This window comes from Grammomys surdaster, unplaced genomic scaffold (assembly GCF_004785775.1).
Source record: "Grammomys surdaster isolate TR1022 unplaced genomic scaffold, NIH_TR_1.0 256, whole genome shotgun sequence".
NCBI lineage: Eukaryota > Metazoa > Chordata > Mammalia > Rodentia > Muridae > Grammomys > Grammomys surdaster.
This window is the reverse complement of record NW_021604697.1, coordinates 34,260-40,968: the sequence shown is the minus strand read 5'-3', so window position 1 is coordinate 40,968 and position 6,709 is coordinate 34,260. Positions and strand designations below refer to the sequence as shown.

General features: G+C 39.5%; 1 pseudogene; it reads right to left on the bottom strand.

Moving 5' to 3' along the window:
- Positions 1–337: 337 nt before the first annotated feature.
- On the bottom strand, positions 338–3,931 carry LOC114627661 (annotated as a pseudogene).
- Between the last annotated feature and the right edge of the window lie 2,778 nt (positions 3,932–6,709).

The following is a 6,709-nucleotide window of genomic DNA, read 5'->3' as shown; positions in this document are numbered from 1 at the left end:
AGGGACTCCAATGGAGGAGTTAGGGGAAGAACTGAAGGAGCTGAAGGGGCTTTATCTGGCATCAATGGGAGAGGAGGGCCTTGGTCCTGTGAAGGCTTTATGCCCCAGTGAAGAGGAATGCTAAGGTAGTGAGGTGTGAGTGGGTGGGTGGGTGGGTGGGGGAGCACCCTCAAAGAAGCACAGTACTTGGGGATGGCATGGGGGATTTGCAGAGGGGAAACTGGGAAAGGAGATAACATTTAAAGTGTAAATAAATAAAATACCTAATTAAAATTGAAAAAAGCTGTGTCCTAGTTTGCTTCTCTGTTGTTGTGATAAAACACTGATTGAAACCAACTTGGAAAGGAACCAGTTTATTGGACTTATAATTTCTCATCACAGCTCATGACTGAAACCAATTCAACAGGAGCTTAGAGGGAAGTACTGAAGCAAAACCATGGAGGAGTGTTATTTTTTCTTCATGGCTTGCTCAATTGTTTTCTTATATAATCTATGATCACTAATCCTGAAGTGATAATGATAATAGTGGGTGGGCTTTCCTATATCAATCATTTTTATTTCAAGGTCTGATTATTTATTTGTTACTCTTAAAGACTTATTTTTGACTGGACTCAGACTTAGAAGTAGAAGCTCTCAGCGAGGACAGCCTACGTCTCTTGGCAATCTGCTCTTGGCACTTTTCTTTGGCTTCCTTCATTCTCTTGGCCAAAAGTTTAGCGTACTCTGCAGCCTTCTCCTTGTTTTTCTTAGTGCGTTGTTTCTTCAGAGCAATACGCCGGCGTTTGTGTTGCAGGACACGTGGAGTAACAAGACACTGAATCTTGGGTGCTTTGGTCCTGGGCTTCTTACCTTATTTGTTTAAGGGCTTTCTGACAACATACTGGTGGACATCATCTTCTTTGGAGAGATTAAAAAGCTTTCGGATTCTACTAGCTCTTTTAGGTCCCAACCGACGAGGCACAGTGGTATCTGTCAGTCCAGGAATATCCTTCTCTCCTTTCTTCACAATAACCAAGTTGAGAACACTCAGATTGGCGTCCACAATGCAGCCGCGAACAGACTTGTGCTTCCTCTCTCCAGTTCTCCTTGGTCTATAACAAGAATGGCCCTTACTCAACAGCAGGCGCACTCTGCCATGGGTCAAAACGCCTTGTTTCATGGGAAAGCCTTGTTTGTCATTCCCACCGCTGATCCGGACCACATAACCCTTCCACTCTTCACCAAGGGCATCAGCAGCTACTTCTGTGGCCATGCGCTTCTCATAGAAGGTGCGCAGCTTGCGTTCGTCATGGACTTCAGTGAGTTTCTGACAGCCAGTGGCGGGGAAGGAGATATTCAGCTTCATCTTGACACAGCCGACCGCCTAGGAGGCGTCCGATATCAATCATTAAATGCCCCACAGACAGACACCCACAGGCCAATATGAAAGACGCAATTCTCAAATTGAAATTCTTTCCTGAGTTTCACATATGATCCTAGTTTGTGTCAAGTGAAATATATTTAATCAGCACAACCTCATAATCTGATTCCAACAGATGAAAAAATAGAAAAATGCACTTCAACTCATATGCCCAAGAAAGGACATTCTGAACTATGACTGTGGTATCACAGACATTAAGATTAAAATTGACAATCAGGACCTTTTAAGACTAAAAAGTTTCTGCATAGTAAGGAACACCACAATGATGGTAAAAATAAAGAAGGGAAAGTTTTCATCAATTTTGCATCTGACAAAGGGTTACTGTCTAGAATATATAAAGCATTAAAACACTAAACTCCAAGAAAACAACTCCATTGCAGAATGGGGTATGGAGCTAAATAGAGTTCTTAGAAGAAGAAATACAAATGACCAAGATATAGTTTAAAAATATTCAATATTCTTAACTGTCTGGGAAATGTAAAATAAATCTACTTTGAATTTCATTGTAAGATAGTCTGAATGGTCAAAGTCAAAATACAAATCACAGCAAATGCTGGTGAGGATTCAGGGGAAGGGGAACGCTTTTATTGTTGGTGGGAGTTGGATTCACTATAAGAATTGATGTGACTCTTCCTCTAAAAATATATACTACATGTTCCCAATATGTTGAAGATATCTGAGGCCAAGGGGAGCCACATATAAAGAGTGGGAAAAGAGTAAGTGAGAACTGTGTGTTGTAGGCAGCAAAGCTGTAGGGCTAGACACATCAAAGTTCTTTGAGACTAAATATGCCTACACTTTATACACTAGAAATAGTGGTACAGTACTTGATATTTTCCCTGCTGGTTTTCTGCTTGCTTTGCTTTACTCTTGCCTCAATATATCCTCATCTTCTCCATTTTGAAATGGGAACATATATTCTGCTATTGTTGAAAATATGTAATTCTTTTTAAAGACTTTTATTTATATTTTATGATTGTTCATGGTGTCACTGTTAGGAGTTTAACTCAAGTCTCAGAATTGACTTTGGACTTTGGAGTTTTCATCAGTGTTGAGACTATTAAATAGTATGGAGAATTTGTAAATGTTGGACTAAGTGCATTTTGCATTTTGATATGGCCATGAGCCTATGGGGGTCAGGAGAAGAATATTGTGATTTTGATGAGAAGTGGCCCATAGGCTTATATATTTCAGTGATTTGTCCCCAACAGGTTACATTGTTTGTGGGGGTATAAATTTTTAGGACATACCTCATTTCTTCTCAGACCTATGTACCTTTGCCGTGGGAAGTATAACACTGGAATCAGGGTTAGGAGATTATAGCTCTTTGGGATTACAGTTTGCCCTCTCTATTTCCTTTGTGCAGTTGAGGTATGACCTCTCAGCTTCTTCTCCTACTTCTTGTTGCTGTGCTTCCCCACTGTGATGGGCTCTTAGACTTCTGGAACCTCGGCCAAAACCATCTTTTTCTTCTGTAAGTAGCTTTTGGCTATTTTATTTTAAGAGCAGCAAAGTACCTACCCTGATTAGGTAACATTACTTATTTCTGGGACAAAATACTGGTCAAAGTCAACTGAAGGAAGAATAGTTTCAGTTCCTGGTTTGAGTTCAGTGTGGAGAGAAGTTGTAGAGGCAGGAACTTGAGCACTGTATCGCCAACAGAGGGAGAGCAGTGAATGCTCTGTGCTCAGGGAACTTTCTCCTTTTTATGCAGTTTAGGACTTCAGCCCAGGGAATGGTGCTTCCCAGCTAGGGACAGTCGTTCTACCTTCATTAATACAATCATCATCATCTCTCATGGACATAGACTAACCAATCTAAAAATCTCTTTCACTGGTGTACCTGGGGGCTTTTCTCCTAGGTGACTGTAGATCATATCAAATTCGCAATCATTGTTAAACATTGTCTTAGTTAGGGTTTTATTGTTATGAACAGACACCATGAGCAAGGCAATACTTATGAAAACAACATTTAATTGGGGCTGGCTTACAGGTTCAGAGGTTCAGTCTAGTAGCATCAAGGCAGGAACATGCATCCAGGCAGGCAGGCATGGTATAGGAGGAGCTAAGAGTTTTACATCTTTGTCTGAAGGCTGGTAGCAAAATACTAGCTTCCAGGCCGCTAGGATGAGGGTCTCTTAAAGCCCACATCGACATGACACATCTACTCCAGCAAAGCCACACCTTCTCCAAAGGTACCATACCTTCTAAAAGTGCCACTCCCTTGGCCGAGCATATGCAAACCATCACAAACATCATAGCCGCTCCCCCACCTACTTTTTACCCAATCAGCATAATATAATTAGTGGAATGATTCCTTCTCAGACCTATATATAACACCAGGCTTTAACTTTTATGTTCATTTTTTTAAATTGAAAACGTTTTTCTTTTCTTCCTCTTTTGTTTGTTAAAATTATTATTAAATTATTTTATTTATTTATTTTCTAAATGTTGTCCCCCATTTTGTCCCGCCCTCAAGAACTTCAGCCCATTCCCCCTCACCTTTGCCTTGGAGGGAGTGGTCCCCACTCACCCACCCACTCCCACCTCATCTCCCCCTGTATCCCCCCACCCTCATGTGTCAAGTCTCTACAGGATTAGGCTCATCCTCTCCCACTGAAGCCAGACAAGGCAGTCCCCTGTTACATGTGTTCAGAGTGCCACAGACCAGCCCATGTATGGTTGGTGGCTCAGTCTCTGTGAGCTCTGAGGGGTTCATATGTTATATTTTGATCACATTTTCCCTCACTCCCAATTCCCTTCATGTCCTCTCTAATTTCCTACCAACACAATTTTACTATTGTTATTTTTATTTCTGTCAAAAACATAAAAAAAACCAAAAAATAAGAAACACATGAGAACAATACACTTCCAAAAGAACAAAACCAGAAAACAACCAAAATCAAAATAAACAAGCAGAAAAAAGCCAAAGCAATATAACATTAACATATTTAGTACATATGGATAAAGCAGGAGATATCAAATCAGAGAGAAATAAAATCATTTTAGAAGAATATCTTCAAGTCTTGTAATAGAAACTAATTTATTTTCACTTATTTCATTTACAATGCAACATAAATTGATATTAGGATGTTGAAGACAAGCTACATCAATGATCCAAGGAGGGCACGTGGGGTTGGTGATGATGTAAAGCAGGCTCCTGATCACATACTTGGTGGATGAAGCAAGCTCCAACAAGTGAGCTCCAACAACTTCATTTTTCTCTTAGCCTTTTAACACCAACTAAGACAAAGTTCTCTAAGTAAGAAAAAGATTACCTCATAGCCACAAGTTACACATTTCTAAAATCAATCACCAAAACACATGTTCTTCAAAAACAGAAAAAAATCATCACACAAGAGGAAATTACAACAGGGTTATTATGTATTCCTCTTTTGAAACTCATACCTAACTAAACATTTCTCATCTAACTTTCTTTCAGTTATCTTTTTCTCCATAGTAACTGCAAAGCCATAATTCTTTTGTTGTTGATTAACAAATTTTAAGCAAGCAAGCCAAGTAAGCCTACAGTAGCAAGTTTTCCATATGGTTAGATGATGACCAATCCTTATTTACCAAGAAACAAATAATCTACCTTACATCTTATTTTTGAAGTCTTGTTCAGCTAAACTGGATAATCATCTATTCTCTATTCTATACTCATAATAGAATTATTTACTCTTTGTTCATTACCTTGCCTTTTTATGGTGCACCAAAACCTGTGACTACATCTTTAGATCACAAAATCCAGGAACCTCAAATGAATTTTTTGAGCACTATCTTGTCCCAAGCCGATTTTCCAATTCCGAGCACAATTACATACTCACAATGCATGAAAGCTCACTGTACTCCTTTTCTAACCTATGCAGCCCTTACTATTCTTCAAGGGAGGGGGAATGTTCTGCTCTTAATTCTAACCTTACTATATCTACCTGGCAAAACAACTTAAGCCATCTCCTTAAAATTTATATCATTTACTCTAACTCCCTAAAACTATTTCCATCAAATCAGGATTTCTATAAAATTATTAATTCATCTAAACAATCTTATTTTATGAAAGTTTATCTTCATATTGATCTGCAGGAAAATTGTACAATAGAGTGGGCCATCTCAAGGAAGCTCATCTGCTCACTGCAGCTCCTCCTGCATGGTGTTCTCCGTTAAGCTCCCTTGGTTAAAGCAAAATTTCTGTGGCCTGTCAAATGTTCTGTTTGTGGCAATTAATATTTTTTTAAGTCATCTAGGACATCTTGCTTTGTGACTGTGGTCCATAAACATGGAATACTACCTTTGTTAGTAAATTTTTTGCCGTATTTCTCTTCTAGATTTGATCTGAAATGACAGACAAACCATTTCCAATATGGCTGGGTAGATGAATCTGGGGTGATGCTCCATGTGGCAAAATTACCTCCTGCATCTCGATATTTCTTGTATGGGAACCAGTCGACGAAATTATAAGTAAATATACAATCACTTGCTACTGAGCTGGTACAACAATCAATGACAAATTGGTCTGTGTAAACCCAATACCAACCCCTGACAGCCTGAGGACGGTGGAATGGCACACTGTGGTCTCCGTCATGTTGAGGAATGGTATTTGTACAAATTGCATTACAAAAAGGACACTGTTTCCAGCAGCCACAGAGATGTTCAGAGAGAATTTTCTCAATGTCAGAGATCATTTCATCCATGGGCTTACTTGAACAGTCCTCTTCTACTTTCCTCATTGCAGAATCCAAAGCTGTGCTCATGGCTTCTTTGAGAAACCCAGTATCTGTTATCTCCTGGTGCTCGATGCTTACCAGGTCTCTTCTTGGGAAGATCAGGTTGCTCCCTAGATGGTCACAGAACAAATCCAGCCAGCCAGATGCAGTGCTGCCTTTATCTTTAGCTACTGCTGTCGATTCATGAATGGCAGACAGGATGGTATTCTTGATGTCACCTAAACTTATTTTTAAAAAAGTCTTTATTTTTTTACTTTCTTCTTCTGAACAGTATCTTGTAATGTGATCTTTAATGTATTGCCTGAAAAATGATTTAGGATGATGAAGGTATTGCCAGTATTTTTCAAAATTTTCTTCTTCTGCTAGAGAGTAGAGAATATGTTTCTCCAAGTTAGCTCTGTTTCCATTGAATTCAGGGCAGGTGGCTCTCATGTCTCCAGCGACTTTAGGACCCATCATTTCCCATATAGTGGCAGAGATGGCAGGAGTGAGCTTGAGCCATAGGAAGTCAACAAAGGATGTGATAGAGGTGGCACCTTGGCAGGAGATCTTAAAACTCATAAAGA